The sequence below is a fragment of the Daphnia pulicaria genome, chromosome 1 (assembly GCF_021234035.1).
Source record: "Daphnia pulicaria isolate SC F1-1A chromosome 1, SC_F0-13Bv2, whole genome shotgun sequence".
In the NCBI taxonomy this organism is placed as follows: domain Eukaryota; kingdom Metazoa; phylum Arthropoda; class Branchiopoda; order Diplostraca; family Daphniidae; genus Daphnia; species Daphnia pulicaria.
The window spans coordinates 34,553,964-34,579,268 of NC_060913.1; the positions used below are offsets into that span (position 1 = coordinate 34,553,964).

At 40.6% G+C, this 25,305-nt stretch overlaps 1 protein-coding gene, 1 long non-coding RNA gene and 1 other non-coding gene across 4 annotated transcripts in view; 2 read left to right on the top strand and 1 right to left on the bottom strand.

The window, feature by feature from the left end:
* LOC124320546 overlaps positions 1–25,305 on the top strand; it is a 467,022-nt gene that overhangs the window by 412,534 nt on the left and 29,183 nt on the right. The gene's annotated exons all lie outside the window — the stretch shown is intronic.
* Positions 409–480, top strand: Trnam-cau. The gene has a single exon. It is a non-coding gene; the product is annotated as a tRNA-Met (tRNA).
* LOC124320565 lies at positions 1,315–1,804 on the bottom strand. Its single transcript, XR_006913979.1, has 3 exons — positions 1,604–1,804; positions 1,458–1,506; positions 1,315–1,388 (listed from the first exon to the last, which is right to left on the bottom strand). It is a non-coding gene; the product is annotated as an uncharacterized LOC124320565 (long non-coding RNA).

A 25,305-nucleotide genomic window follows, 5' to 3' on the forward strand; every position in this document is an offset into this window, starting at 1 on the left:
AAGATAGGCCTGCGTTTGCTTTATTTATATAATCTTCTACAAAAAGTAAACAGTTTCTAGTCAATTCTTATTTAATTTTCTCAAGCTCCAATCGCTATACATGTGATACCCAGTTCTGTGTGATACCGAATTGACATTGTCCCCAAAAATAAATTTTGGGTTGAACTTCGAAAAAACAATTTTTCTGAAATGATGGGCGATTCCCTTCTAAATTTACAAAAGAAGTTAAGCTATAGAGAAATTTCATTTTGCAAGGAATTTTTACCAATCTCTCTTGGGCTGTTAATGTTTTTTTTTTAAGTAAACTGTTATTGGCAGTTTTTTTTACAAAATCGTCGGTCAACAAATAAAGGTACGAACAAACCATCAGTAGACAACAATATTTATCTGCGCCAATTTCGATTATTAAGCAGAGTGGCGCAGCGGAAGCGTGCTGGGCCCATAACCCAGAGGTCCGTGGATCGAAACCACGCTCTGCTAAAATTTTTATTTATTTAAACTTAAATTTAACCTTCAATTACTATTGATTTGAGATGGAGTCAATGCGCAAGTAAGTAGCCTGCCTATATGTGGTGTATGATTGGTTGTGTCTAAATAGTACAAAACAAAAACAACTGGTCATCACTCCACTCCTCGACAGTATGTTGATTGTTGAAGAAGGATTAAATTATGCAGTTTTCTATAATTTGTTCGTACAAGCAGTTCGTTTAAGCAACCGTTGTGTTGAAGACGGCTAGTTTTCCGTCGCGAAAAAAACAAAGTTGCGTTAATTAATGTGTATTTTATTGTCATGTGTGGTAGACGTTTAAACCGCTCAAAAAACTAAACCAAACTACAGAAGGATACTGACAGCAAAAATCAAAAGATTGATGCACACGAACAACGAATTAAGAGTCAACAGAAAGAAATCGAAGCTCTTAAAGAAAGCCTCGCTTCTGCGATTCGAAATCAACAGCAAGAAGTTGAAACTCTTAAAGAAAGTCAAGCTTCCGAGATTCGTATTCTGATGGGCAATCATGCTGAAGATATTGCTAAAACTAAAACCAAAGTTTGGGTAAGAAATAATAGTTTCATTTGTTTCGAGCTGTCTGTTAATTTTTAAATTGAATTTTAGTGTTCCAATCTATGTGGATCTGAAGGGATTTATCATTGCTGTGTCAATGTTTCATACTGCACTACTATCTGCCAACAAGAGCATTGGAAAAAAGGTGGTCACAAGAGGAACTGCAGAAGGGAGAGAGAGAGTAGGCGTCCAACATAAAGACTCATCACTTTCATGTTGAAGTTGAAGTTGAATAATGTTGAAGTTAACCATTCCTAAACAAGAATTGTATTACAAGCCTTGACATGAATACACATTACAAACACAGCATCACTGCCACAGCAAACTGTAAATAAAAAAATGAATGAAGCTAAGTTATCACCAGTATAAAACCTTATCAAAATTATACGCTAACCTCAGAACAGTGATGGGTGGCATGCCAGGGTCAGTTCCTTGTCGAAATCCTGTAAAAAAAATTAATTAAATACAACATTAAAGATTGAGGTGGTAAGAATTGACAGGACGTTACAAGCGAAACGCAGAATGCCATTTCCAATTTACCTAAATAAATGACGGTAGGGATGAAGCCCCAATGAAATATCGTCTTCCCCACATTCACGACCGAGGTTAACTTTCGTTTGGTATCAGGACTTAGTTTGGCCATGTTTTAATTGACAAACGGGAATGAAAGAAAGATTACGCGAGAAGCTCTTGTATATTTTGTAAACAATGTAACGTTCGTTAGCGTTTGGGTTAACAACGAAAGCAGACGATAGTTGAATTAAACGTTGCCATGCAAAGTCCGGAATTGAACCGGTAATATTAATCCATAAATGTAATATTAATCCATAAATAAAGTCGTTTTTTCGGTAACTCCTTGTTAAGTGTAAGAACGTTATTGGTTTCACTTAGTGCATTTGTGGAAAAAAATCGCAATTAATGCGGTTTGAAATTGATTTTGATAAATTTATTGCTGAAAGTCGTAGTTAAATTTTTTTAAGCATCTAGAACGCTATGACATGACTTTAAAACGAAGTAAAGATTTATGTTTTTTTTTTTTATTATTTGTCATGGGACAAGGAAAAAAATCCCTCTAAGTCGCTAAGAGGCCGTTTAAGAATTTTTTCTTTGGGACGGGTTTAGGGACGGACCTAGGGTTCACGGGAAAACACGATGAATGTCATGGAGATGGTGCCATCTAGTAGTGATAAAAAGAAACTTTCAATTTTAACGTTAATTATGACCCAACAAAGTTAGAGCTATAGTGGAGTCGAGATAATTTTCAACCGGTAACAAATTGCATCACGATATTTTTTATGAGCTTGTTCTTTGTAGTAATTTTTATGTATATTAAAAATCCTCCCCAAATATATTAATATTCACTGTTTAAAAAATGCAATAGAAAATGTAAAACTTGGAAAAATTAGTATAATGTAATAAATTTACGTAAATAAAATTATTTTGAAAGCTAAAAAATGTTCATTATTCTTTTGTTTATCATATTGTATAGTTTGAATGTTTTTGTATGAATGATGTTCTTTAAAAAAAATTTATGATTATGATTTAAACAATTTTTTGAAATTTTTGCCTTATAAATTGCCTAAAACTTATTACAGTGTCGATTCTATATAGAGTACGGTTTAAGTCCTTTAAGAATTGTGGCCAACAGGCGTAAGTATGGATCATGTTATGCGGGGAGCCGGGGACCACGGCGTGACCGGGGTTAGTTGGCTCACTTTTTACACACCCGGTCCTGCACTCCGTAATTTTTACCAGAATGGTGAAATATTTTAAAATAATGAAAGCTTATTAACTTAGCTAAAATGTGGCGTCGAAAAATATACGATAAAATTACTCATAAACAGTGATAATGAGTGATTTATCACTTCACTTTTAGGGACAATTGCCACCGCTACTACGGGAAAGTTGGCCGTCAAGAGAAAAAGAAGCTGAAGAAAATAATGGGCCAACTTACCCCAGCTAGCAGACAATGTTAAGTAAATGGGACAACTTGCCCTGAAAATAAATGGCCTACCTACCCCACGGGTAGGTATCCATATTCTTAATTTAAAATGAAATAATAAATAAACTTTATTTTACAAACCAAAACACTTAAATTTTAGCCAAGATAATAAGCTTTCTTTTTGCAAAACAATATAAATATTAGTTAATAACGAAATACGTGAGAGAAAAATTATTATTGCTGAAAAAAGTTACTTTGTTAGTCAAAAATTAGTTTATCCACCTGCAAATCCACAGTTTTAGCAATAAACCATCAATAACTAGTGAAAACCTGCTTATTATAAAACTTTTCGATTTGGCTATCTCAAAATCAGTTCAATTTGGATTTTAATTAAATAAATCAGGAAAGAGCATCTTTCCCCGTACAAAATGACCCCGGTCTCCCCATGTAGTGTAACTTCGTCCTGGCGTGAAGAAAACATGTTATAGACTCTTGGTCGTATGAGAAAAAGCTAATTGGACCAGCAATGACGTTGAGAACATAGGTAGCCGTTGTGGGGTAAAGGCGTGGACAACAGCCATTGCGTGGACCAAAGTCACAGTGGGTTTAAGGCTGGGCATGAATACAAGCCATTGCGTTTATTCAAACCACTGTGTGGATGGACAAAAGTGTATAAAGGGATATATGTACAGTATCTTGCACAGAAACTCGGACAGTGATTTTTCTGTCCGAAACCATCTAGTGGTTGGTAAGATAAATTCAAATCTTTTTTTTTTAGAAAAAAAGGCTATAGGCTAAAGAAAATTATTTACTTTCCGGACCAAGAAACAATAAAACTTACCGAAAATCGGAAAAAACGCCCTTTTCAGCATTCCAGACTGCCTAGAATGCTTACAATGCGTATTTTTCCGATTTTCACCAAATTCCCTTTTGGGGGAAAAATACTTAATATGCTAGAAATATATCTATGTATCCTATTTATGTTGGTTGCAAACCTATTTCATTTTCATTTTAATGCCCAGTTTTTTGTAGGAAAAAAATGATATACGTGTTACAGCATTTACACAATTTATATATATATATTCCTTCATAACAAAGCGTGTGCTGCAAGATCACCGATTTTTGAAACTTGTATTTCCCGCAGCTTCTATTTTTCCCATCGTGTGTTCATATTTTACTCCTAGATGTCACAGTGCATTGTCCCTGTTTAACGCTGGAGGGCTTACTTGGAGAAATGGGGCCCGGTAAGTCAGTGGTCGTCTCCCACTTCCTTGGGGTATACCGAGCCAAGAGGGCTGTTCTTCAGTTCTACAAGTCGATCTATTTTTTCTGCAAGTTAAATTCAAGATGAATAAATGTAAATTAAAATAATTGTGGGATCTTTCCATGAAAGTGTTCTCTATATTCTAGATATCCAATGCAATTGCATTGCAAATTGCATATCCAACAAAAAATTAAATTTTTTTCTTTCATTTGGTTAAATCTCTTTCTTTTACAACAAATTTCCCATTTATAAATAAAACTCTCCTTTTTAGTATTTGAATTGAAAATGAAAATTGAAACTCATTCTCGTGTGAAACCCGTGCATATAATGGGACCCTGCTAAGAAACTAAAACGTACCAGTTAGACAAATATTTATAACCTTCATGCCTTCAATCCTCCTCATTTTTTGCGGTGATACTGTGGTTTTCCCACTGGGGATTCTTGACATTGTACGATGTCGGGCAGCGGGGCCTGGATTGGCTCTGCTGCTGGATCCGGCTCCTCAATCACGTCCGGCAATAGGGCCTGAGCAGGCGGTGGAATGGGTTGTGGGGCCGGTTCCTGGTCTGGCCGGTAGCGACGGTCGCCGTAGAATCTTGGGCGGATCGCGTCTGCTAGCTGCTCCGCGTTGAGCACCCTTCTTGCTATTTCCAAGATCGGCTGCAAGTGAGGTGCAAGGGCACCGGGTGGGAGTTTTTCGTCCGGGATCGGCTCCCGCGGTGGTGGACGAGGTGGTGGTTCCACCCAGGCTGGCAGCAGCCCTTCCCGGCGCAACTGCGCACTCTTGATCCGTTGGCTCCGTTTGCCTATGTTGATTTAGGTTTTGGAGACCTTTCGGCTCCTCTATAGTTTGATGAGACAGAGAAAAAAGAATGTTATTTCTAATTCAAATCAACAAGAGCGAGAGAAAACGGACACGGGAAGACAACACATGAACAGACAGAAAAAAAGAAGAGTTCACGATTTTTTGGCTTAGGTCGATCTGTAGGCCAATGGTTGAGTCGGCGTGGCTAATGGCCGCCCCCTCAGGCTAGCCCGACAATGAAAGGCGAGAAAATTTTAGAAGGACTTAATAAATTTTTGGGTATAGGTTCCCTCCCCCTCCTACTCGACGATTTTTGTTCTTACAATTTAAATTAACTTGGACAAATTTTGACAAAAAGGGGAACAAAATTAGACGTTTGGGGGGTCTTGTGTTGTGTAGCCCCAACCGGCTTCACAGTTTTATTTTTGAGTGTGTTGCTTGAAGAGGGAGGACACGGTGTTTCACTTATTTAAACAACCGTTGAAAGGACCATGTTAAAACTATAATAAAGATGTTTGGCGTGTCAAGCCTGTACTTACAGTTTTAATGTAGAAAAAGTAAACTAGACACAAACAACTGTGTCCTTTCTCTCTCGTATATTCTTACACACTGACGATTATACAGCAAATTTTGATGGGCGTAAACAATTGAAGGTAGGGAAATAATGAGTTGTGTTGGGGCCACCTAGCTGGGGCCCCCTAGGCAGTAATCGCGCAAGTGCGCCGGTGTTGATACGTGGCGTCCGGATCTCGTCGTCGTTGGTTGTTGGGATTTATTCCCAACATTTGAATTGAAAATGAAAATTGAAACTCATTCTCGTGTGAAACCCGTGCATATAATGGGACCCTGCTAAGAAACTAAAACGTACCAGTTAGACACATATTTATTACCTTCATGCCTTCAATCCTCCTCATTTTTTGCGGGGATACTGTGGTTTTCCCACTGGGGATGTCGAAGGTGATTCTAGATCACTGGTAACTTCGGAAGAACGGTGGGTCTGAAAACGTGGAGCAATGGGATTGGCAGGACCGTGACCGGAAAGACGATTCACTCGACGGCAATGCCACAGAGGTTGAGAAACTAAATTTGGATTCACCAATAATGGCAAGACATGTGAAATGCTTTAAATAAATCAAGCAGTCGGGGCTGGTATAGATTATGATCATCGCTGAGCGGAATCGAATCGCTGGTGGCACCCACCAGTTTTCGTTCATTTCCTGAGGCTGCGGGTCCTTCAGGGCATAGGATGTTTACCGCAAAATGGCTTACTTTTCTTGTAAGGCAGCGCTGGATCTTGATAGAGCGGACTGGAAGTCTTGAACGACAGGTAGCGAACAATTCTGTTCATATGTTGGCCACATGGTATTGACCCACATTACGTATGTACCTTTTCGTAAGTACTTTTTGCCTTTTTTATATCTTCGCTTACCAAAATTTGTCCATCGCCGCATGGCACCATGACACGATCGGATCTTATGACTACTGTTACCCTGAATCCTTCCGCTTCTTTCTTAACCTATATGATAAAGAAAAGGTGTAGGAGGGATAGCCAGCCTCTAGGCCGTTAACTAAAGTAGGCCATGCTTTAAATGATTACTTTATGAACGCAAATCGTCTCCGAGCAAGAGCACCTCGAACCTTCTTCCTCAGTATTGGAGGAAACTGGGGAAAACGGAGGATGGTAGAAATTTGAACTAAATATGGTAACGGAAACTCGTGCTAGTGAAACTCTTGGATATCATGGAACTCTGATTGAACTCGACTGAATTTTTTTGCCTTCACGCCTTCAATCCTCCTCAGTGTTGACGGTGATGTTATTAGTGCTGCGATCCCCCCTTCCTTTTTATAATTTGGGAAACTTGAAGAGGTTCTGGTTCCTTGCCAGATTCCATGGCGGTAGAATTTAGTATAATATGAGGACTGCGACGGGCAGAACGGTGAAGGGCAGAACGGCGACCGGCAGAACGTAAACAGGCAGGATGGCGTTGGTGATAGGGATAAAATTTACAGAAACACCGCATGACTGGAACAATGCGTGCTAGAATCAATATGAATGGCAAAATATGTGACTTGCATTAAATTACACTACATCAATGATAATGTAAAATAAGTTCAAAGGAACAGTACTTTTTGAACGACGACTTTTAAAAATTCTTTTTTTGCGTTCTCTTTGGGGAGATGCAACCGCGAGAGAGAGAGCCGGAGCTGGAGTCGGAGCCGGAGCTGGAGCCGGAGCCGGAGCCGGAGTTGGAGCCGGAGACGGAGCTGGAGTCGGAGCCGGAGCTGCTGCTGCCTCCGCGCCGCTAGCAACAGCTACGGCTTTTACATTCGCGTCAGCCAACTTCACTTCTTTTTGTTTCGCCAGCTCTTCACCAGCGACTTCAACAGAAGGACTAGGCTGATTGGGTTTGAAGCGCAAATTTTGCCATTGGCGGGAACGTTTAATGAAAGTCTTCTTTGAAGACTTAAAGAAGAAAGCAGCTTCAACCACTTTGGTAGTTTCCGTCACTTCTGGTGTATTTGGGATGGAGATCTTTCACTTGTATTTGTATTAATATCTCCAAGCCTTATCCTCTTTGTTTTCCTTTTCCCTTGCCTGTTTCCAAATTTATGAAGTACACAATTTACATTACCTATGAAGTACTACAATTTAAATACCTAGAAGTTTGACAGTTTTTTTTTCATTTTTCTTCAGCAAACATGCGAATTTTATTAATAAAATCACGTAGTTCATAAACATTTATGTGCAAATATATATTTGTGAATGCAGTACTATTGCAGCTGTGAAGTTTCTGGAAGATTTTTTTTTTTTTACTTTTGCTGCCTCTGAAATTCACTCGATCTTAAAAATCACCAGACCTAAATTGCTGGCGAAAACGAATCCAGCGGTAGATAGTAGAAATTTGAATGTAAAAAAATTGAAAATCGTGCTCGTGCAAAACTCGTGCATATAAAGGCCCCTGTTTAGAAAACAAACGTACCATTTAGACAAATATAATTCATGTGCGATTAAATGGAACAATTTTTTTTACCTTCACGCCTTCAATCCTCCTCAGAGTTGACGGTGATTTTACATCTTGACTCCCCCCTCCTATTTCTAATTTGGGGAAGCAAAAGGTTTTCGTGTTTCTTGGGAGAATCGATGGTGGTAGAATGGTATATTATAGGATTACGGACAGACCGCATAGGTTGCACACGGAGTGGAGTCAATTTAACTGGCAAGAAATGTGATATGCTTTAAATAAATCAAGCAGACAAGCAGTACATAAATGTTTATGTGAAATAGATTGAAAGAAACCTTTAAAGGACGACTTTTAAAAAATTTTCCTCTTGGAGCTGCCTCCGCACCTAAATTGCTGGCGAAAACGCTGCCAGCAGTAGATATGAAAAAAATAGAAAATGGGTTGAAGAAAAATGCTACCAGGGCGGAGTGCATAGCCGCAGGAGCGCAGGCAGCAATGTTGGGCATTTTCCTCTCCCCGGGCAACAGCTGCGGCTTCCACTATCTCTCCCGTGAACCAACTTCACTTCTTTTTGTGTCGCCAGCTCTTCGCCAGTGACTTCAACAGAAGGACTAAGCTGCTCGGGGTGCAATTTTTTCCAACGGGGTATTATCTCTATTAAAGACAAGACACTGCAAATTTAATTAATAACAAAGCGTAAATAATCAATATTTGTGATTGAAAAGAAACTTTTGCTTAGTTTATGATGAAGTTGATACATATTCTGAAGTAAAAACTTGAGTTTTTCACAATGCTCAGAAAGAATAGGCAGATCAATAGCCCTACGCAATTTCTCATATCGATTACGCAATGTTTCTAAAACACTTATTAAACCACTAGGATCATCGGAAATCATTTTTTCGTCGTCCTCATCATCCAATTCTTGTTGGATTCTTGTGCTAAGTGCACTTAATTTCAAAGCAATATAAAATGGGTTCAAGTAAAATACTACAAGGGGCGGAGTGCACAGCCACAAGAGCGCAGGCAGCGATGGGCAACTTCCTCACCCCTGGCAACAGCTGCGGCTTCCACTATCCCGTCAACCAACTTCACTTCTTTTTGTGTCGCCAACGACTTCAACAGAAGTACTAGGCTGATCGGGTTAGGAACACAAATTTTGCCATTGAGAGGAACCTTTTATAATAGTCAAGACATGCAATTTTATTAATAAAATAATGTAATTCATAAATATTTATTTGCAAAAATAAATGTGAAAATGCAGTACTTTTGCAGCTGTGAAGTTTTTTAAGAAATAAATATTAATTTGGGGGCTTCTGAAATTCGCTAAAATGGTGCAAACGCACTCAAAAGAACACCTTCGGCATCGACGAGAGACGATAGGCAAGACGAGAATCGTATTAGGACAGAGAGGAAACTTACTTTTATTATGTATTTCGGATAATAGAGAAATCTCCGGCTCGTGGCATTTTGATTTACCATAAATTTTTCATTATCCAATTATCCTTTTCAAATCATCTTAGTTTTGTACTTGATCTGGGGGTTAGAAAATAACCTGAAATTTGTGGTTATGTGTAGTTTTGTCCAATTTAGTCCCGTTTGTCGTGTCCCTTCATAGAATGGAATTTGTTTTATGTAATGGCTTGGCAACTTCGGACTTTAGCCAACTCTATATCGTGGTAGCATATGTGTTATTGTGCCCTTCCTTCCGTGACCGCCAGATGGCATGCAGCTCACAAGCCATTGGAAGCAGCGGGCCAAAAGAAGGATAGTCTCGTTTCGGCTTAGCTTGTAGACGGAAGCTTGTTTATTTCGCTGAAAACATTAAGTTAATTACGCCATTCCAGCAGAATGGACATTTTAGCAGCCTGGAGTTGTTGTTGAATCCTCATCGACATCAAACGATATGTCTACTACATCAAAATCATCTATAATTAACAAAAAGAAACAAAAAATATTTTATTAAACAAAATCATACGGTGGAATAAAAAATTAGATACGTTTTTTTCACCTTCTCTTGTAAAATCTATAATCTCCTCCAGAAATTTCACATCGTCATCAGGAGATTGTGCTCCTATTCCGTTAAACGCAGGATCAACATCACCCAGAAAATCTATAAATTCAGAAAAATGATCTAAATTCCTTTCCAGCATATCCAAAAATTCATCAATGAAGTGCGAGGATTCCATGTCTTGTTCTGTCGAGCTCTCAAATTCAAATGGCCATCCATTCCAAAGCAATCCATTCCAATCCTTCTGGCCTACCTTCTTTACACCTAACTCGTCACTTCCTATATCCTCCCCATCCTCATTTTTACTTGGGATTCAAATGGACAGTGAAGGTAACGGTATCTTTGGTCTTCATCGTTACTTTTGAATTCACAAATGTATGCCCCATCTTCCAGGCCTGCTCACCAATAAAATCGCGAATCACTTTGAACCTGGGGTCCAACCCTGGCTGAACATTGGTTGCAGCCCCCCCTTGGGGAGCACCGGCCTCCTCTAAGAGTCTCTCCACAAGATCTCCAAAACCGGGTCTCCTGAGACATTCCTTCCCAAATTCTGACGCAAGACTCTCCGATTTGAACCAAGGAGAGTCCTTTGTCTCTTCTTTCCGCAATGTTCGGTTGGCCCAATCCCCATCTTTCAATACCAAATCAAATTTGAACTCATCGTTCAATCCATAAAGAACCTACAATTTACCCATCATATAAAAAACTTTGGCCCTCTCAACCTTCTGGTACACCCCAATGCTCTTGAGATGGAGCATAGCAATCTTCGTGGCTCGGAACAGCTGATGAAGACTAAGAACTGCCTCCAAGACCACGTGATCATGCGGGCCATCAGGTCGGCGCTTAAAACGGGTTAAACCCGCCCTCCCCACCCGTTCTCCATCTGCTGTGTTCGGAAGGGAATCGTGTCTTAATTTACCTTACCGAATCGAGTTGTAAAGAATAAAGTTGATGACACTAGTTTTGAGATTGCGAACGCTGACTGTATTTCGACTGACTCGTTGAATAGATAATTGTAGACAAAGAGGGCCCGACCCCCTCCAGAATATTACAGTGACACTAGGGGGGGGGGAAAGGGCACAAAGAATTAATACAATCAGGCGGGTGACAAGGGGTCACCTATCGAGGGCCCCGAAGATCGTATTCCCGTAAATGGGCTGGAATCCTGGTTGTCCGGCTGGATCTCGTCGTCGGCCGTTGGGGACGTCTTTCGTTTCCAACATGCTGTGAGGTTAACTACATCATATGCACAAAATAAGCCACGTGTCTTAACTCCGCTCACGCTTTCCACCCTCTTATTGAAAACTGGGCCATCACTCAAATAAAAGTCACACTGGCCATCCATCCTTGGGATCTTCGTAAAATTTTATCCATCCACCGTAACCTCGTCCATGATAAAAAAACAACAATCAAAACAACAAAAGAAACACTTGGGACAACTAATCTAAAAATCTCTCTGCGGAGCAGTTGTCGTACACGTCTGTTCGCTAGAAAAAGTAATCGCAATACGCAATACACAAGAGCATTTTAAACGACGAATAATAATTTTTGCCTTATCGGATTAAGTCGGAGGAATGGGAGAAGTTATAATTCAAATACAAATACGATTCAATTATATAATACACTAAGACAAAAAAAAAATAAGTGAGTGATAACAATCTCCACAAAAAATACTCCCGGTGCCCACCCGGGAGTAACAACAAAACAACTGAGTGATAACACTCTCCACAAAAAAGACTCCCGGTGCCACCCGGGAGTCATAGTAACTAACCATAAAACAAAAAAAAAGATGTGAGTGTAGATATATTCCAAACACGTGTAAATTTCACACACACACACACACACAACGAAAGACACGGGCAAACACACACAAAAAAAAACGGCGGCAGCTCCTTCCAGAATCACCGCCAACACGCCTGAAAGCCGGGGCCTGAACGCCGGGGCCTGAACGTCCATGACCCAATAATTTTTGCCTTCATTGTCCTCGTCAGAGTAGTCTTCGTAATCGGATTATCTTCGTCGCTCTAATCCTGATAATCAGTAATAGTCTCCTCTTCACTATCTTCTTCTAATGCTTTATTTTCCTTGTCACCATCCTCTTGAATAATTATGTTATCTAATAGAAGGTCTTCGATGGCATTTTCAATATCGAAGGTGAAAGTGTCTTCATCCAAAAAGTCGGCTTCAATATCGAACAGCATAGTCGCGTCAGCCAAAATTTTACTCCATCGTGCAATTTCGAGTTTTCTAAGAACAATTTGTCCTCGGTGAAACTATAGATTCTCTGCGTTAACAGTGACCGTAATCAGTCAATTAGTTGCTTAAGAAACCGCACTAAATTAAATTGAAGACTCATAACATACTAATTTGATCCTTGATTTTTTTGAATATCTTTCTCTAAGTTTCTTCGAACGTTACACATATTCTCAATGAATGTGACCATTTCCTTTTCTTTTTGAATTACTGCTTTGCTAAATCTCTGTTCTAGCATCCACAGCCTGAAAGTGACTAATTCGAGACAGAATCTAAAATAGATAACAATATTAAGTGAATGACAATCTAAAAATAATGTATACTCTGTACCAACGGAATTGTTCCAAGGAAAGACTCCATTCTTTTTGTGCTCCTCCGTCACAACAACCTTATATTTGTTTTTCATCTCCTCAATTAATTTATTTGACCGAGTCTTCAGAATTACTATTTTTCTCCTCACCTATTGTAATCCTTGCCGAGCTGTGAAAGACCACGCTGCGACTTGTCTTTGAAATATTATATAAACTATACAGTCTTTACAAAATTATATTATTCATCATCCCCACTAACTCTTCTACTAATAATCTTCATCTTTTTTCACTTTTTAACATAAACAGCTCTATTCAACTCTCCATGCCGGACATGACAACGCTGTGAGTTGTCAAACCAATCCTAACTTTATATTTTATAAATAACTTGAAAAAAAACCAACATATAAACTTTACAACCTTTATATATTAACTATATTTATCATCCCCACTTCTCACTTCTTAAACAAAATCAGAATTGGGGCGAAACGGTTAATCAAGTAAAAGTTTGGAAAAACAAACGTTTCACAACATACAAACTCACTACCGAACACGCACACACAAATTAGGAGGAAGAATGAGAAGAAATTAAAAAAAAGGAAATTAATTAATGACATTAATACAGTAATTAAAGAAAATTGGACGTAGAAATATTATTTAAAAAATTCCTTTGCCTCTGCCCCCACATCACCCTCCGGGACCGTTACTTCCAGAACCACCGGTGCCGTCAGAGAACGGTCCCTGGACGCCCAAGTGGTCATTTCAAAACCAAGTGAAACAGCCGGACCCGCAAGTCTTCTGGCCAGGACTGTCCTGATTTCATGCACGCCGTGATCGCGTGTCCACTGAGAATTTGATATTATAAAACCCACCATTAGCACGAAGACTTTCAATAAAGCCCCGAGCCGAGATCTCACGATTACCAAGGTAATCCAAGACCTGCTCCAGCCTCAAGGGCCCTACTACGGTCAACAGTCCCTCTCTCTAGAAAGGGTAAATGAACAACCACCAAACGCATTTTCCACTTTACTTAAAGAAGAACAAAATCTGTCATATTGGTCCGTTCATAGTCCTCTTCGTCACCAACAGGGAAACGATCCGTGTGAGCTTCCCAAGGATCGCCCGGAATAGCCAGACATTTTAATCTGGACTCCTTCCGACAAAAACCCTTGAGCCTCGTCGGGGTGGAGATACAACACCTTTTCTCACGTCATGCAAGGCTCCCCAGAGCCAACACCTGGAAAGCTGTTCTTCACTCCTCACCAACATCATCGGCTGATTCAGCATCATCCGGCTCATCCTGAATCGACTCCCCTTGAATATTTGGAAGGTCTGACTGTAGTAGCCTAATTCAACAGGGTCTTCCCTCAATGGCTCTCAGTCTAAGATGGATGATATAATCTAATGTACTACAACTACATCTTCATACTCCATTTGGATATATTACCTGGTCGAAAAAAAACTTTTGGGAATGGGATACAATGTAAGGTATAAGTCTACATAAAGAATACAGCATAAGGTATGATATAGGAACATCAGTGCATGAGCTTCACAAGAGAATAAAATACTTCACGACTGAGATACGTGAGTAAGGAACATAATTACTGCGAGAACCTGTGCCTTTTTACAGCACACTGGTCGATTGGCAAATACACGAGCTTTTCTTGTCATATAGGAGCCAAATTGGTTTGGTTGCAACATGGAGGCCGCCAGCCGACGGCCATCGATACAACCTCCACCAGAAGAGAGAGCGATGCCCACAGTTGCAGTAGGGGGCTTAGTTGCGTAGAAAGAGAAGGTGTTTGAGAATGGGCGTGAAGACATTAGGGTCGCTAAAATTGACTCACTCTCACCTGGCCGACAGGAGAGAGGAGGGAAGGAGACCCAAGATCAACTGGGCTCGTTAAGCTGTAAGACGGCCAAAGAAGATCATAGGGCCTAGAGTTAGGCAAAAAAACGAAGAGAAAGATACACGGTAGACTAAACATGCATAGTAAAAGCAAAACGGCCAAAAACACACCTCAGCTCATCGTTTAACCTCTCCCCAAGTTTTTTTGTTTAGAATCGTTTTTTGCTTGAAGTAGTAATGTTTACACTGAAATCACTGAAGGTACTTGTGCTCAGTAAAATTATGAAGCAGCAATTGAATCGATTTCTGAAACTTGGACACCATCAACATACCTAAATGATAAAAATTTAGAGGCAGACATTTTGCTTGTGTGAAGACAAAAATCCTTCCTGACATATATGATGTTCTGTTCATAGTATCTAATGCTATGCATGGTTTTTATCGAAGGCGTATCTTAAAAATTCAGCTTTGATTTCTTAAAATTATCCACAGTAATCTTATAGCTTATTACTAACGCTCACATAATTTAATGAGAAACAATTGTTATTCATATTCTTTTAGGAAAAGCTTAATGCCGTAAATTGACGAATAGAATGCCACCGGTTGCCCGGGATTTCAGTTCAAAGAAGTTTTTAACTAGTTAAAAAAAACAAATCAGATCCATCATATGACTAGTGTCAAGATCCTGAAATTGGCCTAAAACGAGGCATTTGAGATGGATACATCATCGGATTTCTTGAATCGTTTACTCAATTTATGTCAGTCAAGGTAGATTCGAACAGTTTAGACAATTTTAAGAAAAATTCCTGTGATTTCTGTGATACGTATTCAGATTATAGAATAAAAAAATTAATTAAGCAAGATGTTTTATTTATTGAAATGAAATGGTCTGTTTTCTGTTTTCAAATCTACATGGATGAAGCGGAATAAGCCAATCCTCTAGTTAGTAAGAAGGGGAAACACAAAGTCTCTATTTTGTACTGGGCTGGGAAATGTCCTACTTAAATTTCGTTCATCTTTAAGATCAATTCAATCGCTGGGCATTGTAAGTAGTGACTTACTAAAACAGCGTGGATTCTATACTTTCTTGCGTCATTTTATAGAACACATGATTAGTTTGCGTTAAGGCTTTACTTTAACAGTTCGGAAAGAGTGTAGGAAGTGTGGTATAGGATTATGTTATATTTTGCAAGAGATATCCCTGCCTCTAATCATGTTGCTGGTTTTAAAGAGGGGTAGTTCTTGCAAACTTACCTTGTAGAATTTGTATGATTGAGAAAGACCAACTTGACAGTATACATCACGAGTCGCAATGTATTATCAGAGACAAGGTTTCACCTGAAATTGTATTTGAATCCAAAGTTACTAGCGATACTTTGTCAACCAAGTTCGGTGTAAATGGTATATGCTGTCTCACCCATCTCAGTTATTTGGAACCCACAAAGTTCTTTTTCCACGACCTCATGAATACGTCAAATGAAAGTATTTTAAACCGATGTGCCTAACAATCTTTATTTATATCCAGAAAATGAACTAAACATTGATGATGTCAGTTACGACATTTCCACGATGAAAAGCGGTTGAGCGTACACCATTCCACCCCCATAAGACTGAATGAAGTTCTGGAATTAAGAAAATAATCTTTTTCTTCATCAGAAATGCACAGTAGATATGTGTTTAGGGATCATATCTTATGCGATTTTGTATACAGTGATAATCCCTATGTCGCTTTCCTAATTTTACTCGGAATCATTGCATCCCTTCAATGCTAGTCTTTTACAGAAGAAAGATCTAGGTTTCAATTAATTCAATTAATATTGAACGACATAATACGAACAATGTTTTACTCTACCTAAAGGATGCTGGCGGGGGGGGGGGGTTGGGGTGTCATCCAAAACCCCAAAACTACATTCGCTGATCCAATTCCTTAACCACATTAGATTATTTGGTCCAACACGCTTTGCGTGGTGTTTTGTATATGAATCACAGAATGCCCCATTCAACAAAATTATGAGGAGAAACAGTAACTATCACAATGTTCCTTGGTCATTGGCTAAACTCCACGAGAAACTTGAAGGTGTTTATTTAGGTATGAATGATGATGTCAAAATGATTTTTGATTCCAATGGAAACTGTCTTGTTCTTGTAAAACACTGTCGTTGGGGAAGCTTATTATTAAAATCGAGTGATTTCAATAAAGATAATGAAATGTGATATGTGAAAAAATTTCGCTTTGGGATAGGATTTCTCGTGTTGGAACCGCCTTTCAACGTCATTTTCCAGTTTTGGAAAAAGTATTCTGTTTTTTGAATCTCTGATTACTCGATTGGAGTGTGGGATTGTATCTGTAAATTATGGCATAATAGAAACATGTTATTTGTTTTTAGATTGCTTCGCCTATGTAGTTATCCCCTCAAAAAAATGCATTGTAATCAATAGCAGTGATTTATTATATAATGTTCCTCTTCATTCTATAATATAATTAATATATTATTTTGAAAAAAAACTCTTGTAAGTGATTTTTAACTATTATCACATGCAGTAAGCTTATCCTTTGTTTCTGGCTAATCAAATAACTAACCATTGGAAATACAATTTGAAATGTAATGTTTTTTTTATAGTAGTGGTTTTCATCACAAAATAATTTAAACTGATTGTGAATGATAACTCTTATTCCGTTTTTAAATGTATCAGCATAGGTATCAGTATAGGTCATAGAATTTTGCACTTGATTTTCATGCGTGTTGTGCGTAATAAAAAACTATGCTTAGCTTACTAGCAATCGACATTTATTTTACCTTGTTTTATATCTATTACAATTGGTTTAGTAGTTACTACTTCCTGTTCAATCATGATTAAAGTATTTAATGGAAAACCTGCTAGGTACCGCCGACCCTGCCGCAAATTCCAATTGGTGGCAAAACAATCCACCAACAGCCGTCTTCGTTCCAGCAGCAGCTGTTCTCGTTCCAGTAAAATGTTACGCCTCAACCGGTCGTGTATGTCCCGGACACGTGTATTTTTACCGTCAGTCGACATGACTCGCCGCCGACATCTCGTCCGTCATCTAGGCCACCGAAAGCTGAGCCGCCGAAATTTCATGGAAATCCAAGGAACTGACCGGTGTTCATGCAGTCGTTCAAGGTACAAATTCATGATACCTGTTTCAGCGACGCGGAACGTCAACACCATCTCCGCACGAGCTTGACAATCAAGATCCAGAACAATAATTTGCTCTGACGGAGTTGCATCGAAAGTTCGGAAACCCGAGGATCGTTTCAACCGCCTGCTTCTTAGCGCTTTTAAAACTTACCTCTTTTAAAGACAGTGATTACGAGTCTCTAAAATCATTCTCATTGACGCTTCATTCGGTTGTAGCAACCTTGCTGTTAGGTAGCTACGGACTTGAGCTTCACAGCAGCACCACTCTGGCCGAATTAGTTGGAAAACTTCCGCCGATTCTACGCAGCAAGTGGGCCGAAGAGAGCTACCGAATTCAAAATCGTCTGCCGATGATACTCGACCTGGATGGCTGGCTCGATGACGTCGCGATATGGCGGAATATTTCTTCCATGTTGGCGTCAACTCTGCTGCCCAGTTTCCCGCTAGCAATCACCCAAAAATCAACAACGACAAGCAAAGAAAGCCGATCGCAACACCAATGGTATTTTCCACCACGGTAAGAATAGCGTCATGCCCACATTGTGCTGGCACTCATCGACTTAATCTTTTTGACCAATTCAAATACTTCAATGCAAACCAGCGAATAGGAGTCGCAAAAAAAAAGATGTTGCTATCGTTGTCTAGACGAACGCCATCTTAGTTCCGAGTGTTCAAAGGAAAGTGAGTGCGGAATTGAAGAATGCAAGCGTTTTTATCACCCCCTTCTCCATGGTGCGCCGAGGATGTATCCGTAGACGCCGCGATCAAGCACGACGCCATCTTTCTACACAACAAATCCATTTAACGGCTCCGTATCTTTAAGCTACGAAGACGAAACAACCTTGTTGCCCATCGTTCAATTGCGTGTTGAAGCAAACGGCCGGTCTTGGATCGGATATGGATTGCTGGATCCCGGAAGTCAAGTTTTTATGATCACGAAAGCGCTGGCAGACGAACTAAAACTGCAAGGCGACAAAAAAACGACGAGAACCGGAACGTACCACGGCCGCAACCCGACAGCAACCACGGCAAAGGTTTTGTTCAAAATATCGTCGTTCTAAGATGGCGTTCGTCTAGACAACGAGAGCAACATCTTTTTTTAAGACTTCTACTCGTTGCTTTGCAACAAAACCAGTTCCTTCGAAATCCCAACCTGTTACTCCGTTCCTGTTCTAAAAATTAGAAACGAAGTCGTCGATCTAAAAAAACTAGTGAAAGATTGGCAGCATTTAGCTGGATTGAAAGTTCTGCCTCAAAAGCAAGACGACGTTAATGTGTTGATTGAAAATGATTGAAATAAAAAAGGATCAGCTAAACTAGCGAGGTCCGCACGGTCCCCGTTCAACATTCGGTTGGTGCATCGCTAGACCGATTTCATCCATCGCCAACGCAAAGCTAAAGTTTAACTCTCTTTCATTGACTCCGTCAGCAGACGAAGATCTTGCCAACGCAATTAATCGTTTTTTACTTCTCGAGACTTACGAAGCAAAAGCAGATGCGAGGGCGTCGGTTGGCAAAAAAGAATTGGGAGCCGTGAAGATATTGAACGAGACGACCAGATTCCCGGGTGACCGGTATGAATCGGGACTCCTCTGGAAAAGGAAGATCCGAATTTCCAACAATAAACAGCGAGTCCGTTTTAGACTGTTTCTTCAAGCTGGAACGGCGACTCATCGCAGACGAGAATCTGGGCAATTGTTATTCCGCTGCCATCAACGAATACATCAATCTTGGTCACGCCAGAAAAATTTCAGCCGAAGAACCAAAGGTACGACCAATTGGTCGTACTTGGATTCTCCCTAACCATCCAGTGATAAACCCCAAAAAACCTGAAAAGTGCCGTCCAGTCTTCGACGCATCCGCGTTCTACAAAGGAGCGTCGTTGAATTCTGCCCTGGTAAAAGGTCCGGATTTATTGACCAATTTGATTGGTGTATTGATTCTGGTGGCTCTGAGCGCCAATAGCGTCATGATTCACCAGGTGAAGGTCCGACCACAAGGTGCAGGCCCTTCGTTTTTATTACCGTGATCCAGGTACCCAAGAGCCCCCATCCGTTTATCAAATGGACGTTCAACCATTTCGGTCAATTTGTTCACCAACAAGCTGCTCATGCCCTTCGCCAAGCTGCTGAAGACGGTGGAGATGACGGGTCTGAAGTTACGAAGCAGATCGTTAATGATTTCTGCGTGGACAATTTGCTAACATCATTTCCGACCGCCGACGAAGCTTTGCAGTACGCAAAAAAAAGGTGACCAGTATGCTGCGGAGAGGTGGATTTGCGCTCGCTCAATGGGGATCTTCAAGCCCGTAAGTTTAACTGTCGCTTCCGGGCCAGCCCGTGTCATCCATCGACTTGGCTCTACATGGTTTTCCAGTCAAACACACTCTTGGATTATCGTTCGATTTTGGAAGCGATCAGCGCCTGCATTCAAACGGACTGTGCGACGAAAAGGGAGATTCTACGAGAAACTGCAAGTGTCTACGATCCATTCCGTTTCCTGTCACTCGTTGTGCTCCACGCCAAACTCATCCTGCAAGCTCTATGCAGAATATCGGTCAACTGGGACGAGCCATTTTAACCAAAAATGGTGGAAGAATGGAGAAAGTGGGCGACTTCTCTTTTAGACCTGAATAAATTTTTTATTCCGTGTGGTTTCAACCCGGAGGTGGTGCGTTCGAGAGGAGTTGGACTTCATGTATTTGCTTATGCTTCCGTGTCCGCGTTTGGAGCAATCGCTTATCTGTGTTTCAACCATACAGACCGAGTAAAAATTGCATTCATTATGCGAAGACCAGGTAGAATTGTTCAAATATGTATCGATTACTTGGCTCGAATTATGCACCGCCCTTCTAGCTGCCGGTCGCAGCATCCATCAAGGACGAAATCTGCCAAAAAGTTGATCAAACAACTTTCTGGGCGGATTCGACTACCGTTCTGAGGTGGATTCATGTTTCTCATTATCGTTTCCATATTTATGTTGGGAACCAAATCGACGGACGAAACAACCGGACAGAAGACAACACGTCAACTTGAAGATGAACCAATCAACTTAAACAATGAACGACCCACAACGACAACTTAATGTCGTCAACAAAGGATTCCACCAATTCAAACCACAAGATCAGTTTTTCGTCTCCCAGAATTAGACTTAAAACCCTACGACGGCGATCCCCCCAAAATGGCCCGACTTCATAGCAATCTTCAGAGATTTGGTCCTTTCCGACAGCAGTTTATTAGCAACAGAAAAAATGGCGTTACTCAAGCGATCTTTATCAGAAGAAAATATTTTTATAAAAAATCTTTATCGAAATCCGAAATAGACTTGGCGGCTCTCTCAGCAGCTCGGCTTTGTACAGTGAAGCTTTGACCGAACTCGAAAACACGTATGGACACCCTCAAATTGTCTCAAGAGCTTACATCCAGTCTCTGATCGAGTTGCCAAAAGTTAACAACAGCGACTACAAAACGCTGCTCAAATATTCGCAAACTCTCAGTGGAGCCGCATCTTCTTTGAAGAATGGAGGTTACCACACACGACTTGAAGGTATTGGGCCTACTCGAGATAATTTTAGTCGAGCTTCCAGTGGAGTTACAAAGTAGATGGGGGGAAAAGATAGTCAAGAGTCACCCAGTCTGCCTCACCTCTCAAGATTTCTCAAGTTGGATTCACGTTATCGTCAAAGAACAAATGATGGCTAACATTGTTTAATATCTCCAGCACCATCGCCCAGTCACAGTCGCCCGTCCAGCAAAAGAAACCAAAAGTCGGGTCGGCAGCATTCGGACTGAAAGCCGGAGCATCCGCCTTCAATCAAAATCATCGGTAACAAACAAGCTGCTTCACTCTCAACAGCAGCCAAACATCACGACGGAAGCAAAACCTTGACGTGCCTCCTGTGCAGAGCAGACCACCAACTTTCATCGTGTTAAAAGTTTACATCCTTGTCTCTAGAATAAAGAATGAAGATTATCAAGGAGTTCAACTGCCATCTACGTTGCCTAACCAAAGGACATTGGACGAAAGACTGTTTCAACAAGACGAAATGCATGAAATGCAACATCGAAGAATGTACTGTCCATCATCACCCACTTCTTCATGGCTCTCCAAGGCTCAGTGTGTTATTCAAAGACAAAGCAAAGACACCAAAAGAAGAAATATCCGAGACATCAGAAAATAAAAAGACAACCAAAAAGGGCGTTAGTACGCACACCGTTGAAGGAGATTCAACCACTACTCTGCAGCTTACCGTTCCAGTTATCATTGAAGCTAATGGGGTTCGAGTCAACGCAGTAGGCATCTTGGATAAAGGAAGCCAAGCATCATTGATCCTCGATAAAATATGAAAAAAACTGAAACTCGACGGTCCTACGCAGTCATCACCTTTAGCAACTTTTCACGGAAACGATCCCAAGAACAAACTGAAATGTGTATCCTTTTACATTCTCACAGCCGATTCCAGTCGCTCTTTCGAAATCAAATCTGCGTATATTACAGTCCCGCGTCGACAAATCCAAACAACTAGCCTTAATTGTCCGATAGTCAAACATTAATGGAGTCATCTCTGCAACATCGAACCAATCAACGCGGATACAAAAGAAATAGGCGTTCTTTTAAGACGTGATGTGCTCTGCGTCCACGACGTGCTTGATTCCCGCTATCTAGTGAACGGAGTTGAAGCCCCGAATGGAATTAAAACTCATTTTGGGTGGTGTGGAACCGGACCAGTGGCAACCACTGCTTTGCATCCACCTCTTCACATCAACACGCTTTCCATCACCCAGCATAACTCACGGATCAAGCTCTACACGACCTCTTCAATCAATTCTGGCTCACAGAAAGTTTCGGTGTTCGTTCGTCAACATCTTTGCCTTTATTACTAGACGACAAAGCAGCATTGAAAATTCTGGAGCAGACGACGCGTCACACTGGAGAAAGGTACAAAGTCGGACTAATGCTTCGTAATCCAAAAATCAACATTCCGAATAATCGTGAAGTTGCCGTACGCCACTTCAACGCACTACAGAAATGCTTCGCTCGTGACCCAGCCTTCGCCGAAAGATATTCCCGTGTGATGAACGAGTACATTTCGCTTGGACACATAGAAATATTGGGCGTCAACAACTCTACCCACAAAGGCGCTATCTGGTAACTTCCGCATCATGACGTGACAAACCCAAACAAGCCGGAGAAAGTTCGTGTTGTGTTCAATCCATCCACTCGTCACAAAGAAACGTCGCCGAATGCAAACAATTGTACAAAGGTCCTGATCTGTAACGAGTTTAATCGGCGTCCTTCTTCGCATCCGGCAATTTCCCGTCCCAATCTCGGGCGAAATAGAGAAAATGTACCATCAAGTCCTCGCTTCTAAACAGCAACAATCTCTGTCCCGCTTTCTTTGGAAAAACCCTAGCGAAGTAGGAGATCCAAAAGAATATCAAATGACAGTTCATGTCTTTTGTGCCGTATCGTCTACAACCAGCTGCATTTACGCGCTACGAAAAACATCAGAAGATTGTGGCAGCCGATTCCCCGACGTAGCCGATTCAGTAAAAACATCTACGTCGACAATTATTTGGATTCTACAGAAACAGAAGGAGAAGCTAACACAAGAATGTCTCAGCATTGTTCAAGTTTGGTGGCCTCAACATGGTCCAATGGCTCTCATCCTCCCGATCTGTCCTAGCCACTGTCGATCATTCCGATCTTTCACGATCACTCGATCTCGATGCTGACAAACTCTCAATCGAACGGCCTCTTGGCTTCTCTGGAATTTTCAACATGACTCATTCTTCTTTCAATCTTCGATCAAAATCCAAGCCAAAGCCAAACGTGAGGTGCTCCAAGATGTAGCTTCCGTCTTTTACCCACTCGGATTTCTCTCTCACATTTTAATCACAGCCAAAATACTACCTCAAGACATTTGGTGATCCGGCGCTGATTGGGATGATCCACTACCTCCTAAACTGCTAGAAATTTGGGCCAAAGAACTTTCAGCAATCGCTTCCATCATGATTCCGTGCTGCTTCCGGCTACAAGAAAAACCCATCTCCTATGAGCTTCATGTCTGTTCTGCCACATTCGAGCTTGGTTTCGGGGTCTGTGTCTACCTACTATTCTATTCAATCCGCATTTGGAGCTACAAGGTGCAGTGCTGGGCGTTCGACTATGTGACTCAGCGATCAAGGAGCTTGGACCCATCGCAACGCAAGTAGTCTACTGGTGCGATTCCCAAACTGTTCTCCAATGGATCCATCCCAAATCGTGTAAATATCATGAGTTGGTCGCACACCAAATCACCGAAATTCTTGACAAAAGTGCCGCTTCTCATACCGCCACATCCAAGGTGAATTGAATCAGACCAACGATTGTTAGCATGGCACTCCCGCTACTTATCTCTTAACTCAACACAGAAGGTTCCGCGGCCCAGATTTTCTCGCCTTACCTCAATCTTCTTGACCCTCAAAAAGCCTAATAATAGAACCATTATCAGACGATCCCGAAGTGTCACCGGCAAAATGGGTCGGCTACATTCAATTTACCCACGACCATCCCGTCTTTAACTTAATCCAAAATTCGTCAAATCTACACAAGTTGAAGCTTATCCTCGTTTGACTACTCCAGTTGGTCCACAATCGTCACATCAATTCAAAAAATCGACAGTTGTCTCCTTATGTCAAAGCTCCTGAACTTCGCGAAGCACTCCGATTCATTATTCGATTTTATCAACGGCATTTCTTCGACGACGAGTTCCTGTGTTTGGCCAAAGGACGACCAGTGCCAACAGCTTCATCACTCGCCAATCTTACACCATTTTTAGATCCCTTTGGAATCATCAGAGTCGGTAATCGGCTACAGCAAGCGTCTCTTCCGGAAGATACTAAGCATCAAATTGTGTTGTCTTCCGACATTCAACTGTTAACAATGATCATCACTGATACACACAAACTTATCATTCATGCAACAATAGAGCAAACAAATGATGGATGAACTGGACAAACACGATTTACGTTATTAACGATAAAGATTTGAAAAGTCGTAAAATCAAGGATGAAAAGTCAATATTGCTTCAAATTCAAAAAGTATAGGCACGATTGTTCAAATGACGTTGATAATTAAACTAAAATGTGCCCGGAAACCCCAAAATCGTGTGCTCTCTCAACAGTCGAATCATGTCTTGACCCTTTATCTGATACCGTCGGGAAATGGGCAAATCGACTTGAAACTTATATAGCTTGCCGGGAAAAATCAATATGGGGAATTCTCCCTGGAACCATGCTTACGTGGCGTCTTTTTTTTGCTTTAACAGCGTCGGAAAACTTTTTTGGGTTCCAGGCTGAAAAGGGTTAAATAGGGATTTCCTTTTTAAAAAATTAAAAAGAAAGCTGTTGTTTGTGTCACAATTACATTCATTTTCTTGGCTATATTCAACATTTTTTTTTGTCGAAAAAGGTTCTTAAGTTGTTTTCACATAATTTGACCATCGATATGGCTGGCAGTTGCACCAACACTGATTTTTTGTAATTGACGCACAATAATCTAAGTGCATTAATTATGCACACACTGTCTGATATGTTACTATAAATTCTACATTTTAAGTTTTCACAGACTTTACTTCCTTTATTTGGATCAGTTGAACAAATAAGCTTACTCCGAGTGATTATTTTGCAGCAAAATAAATGGCATTG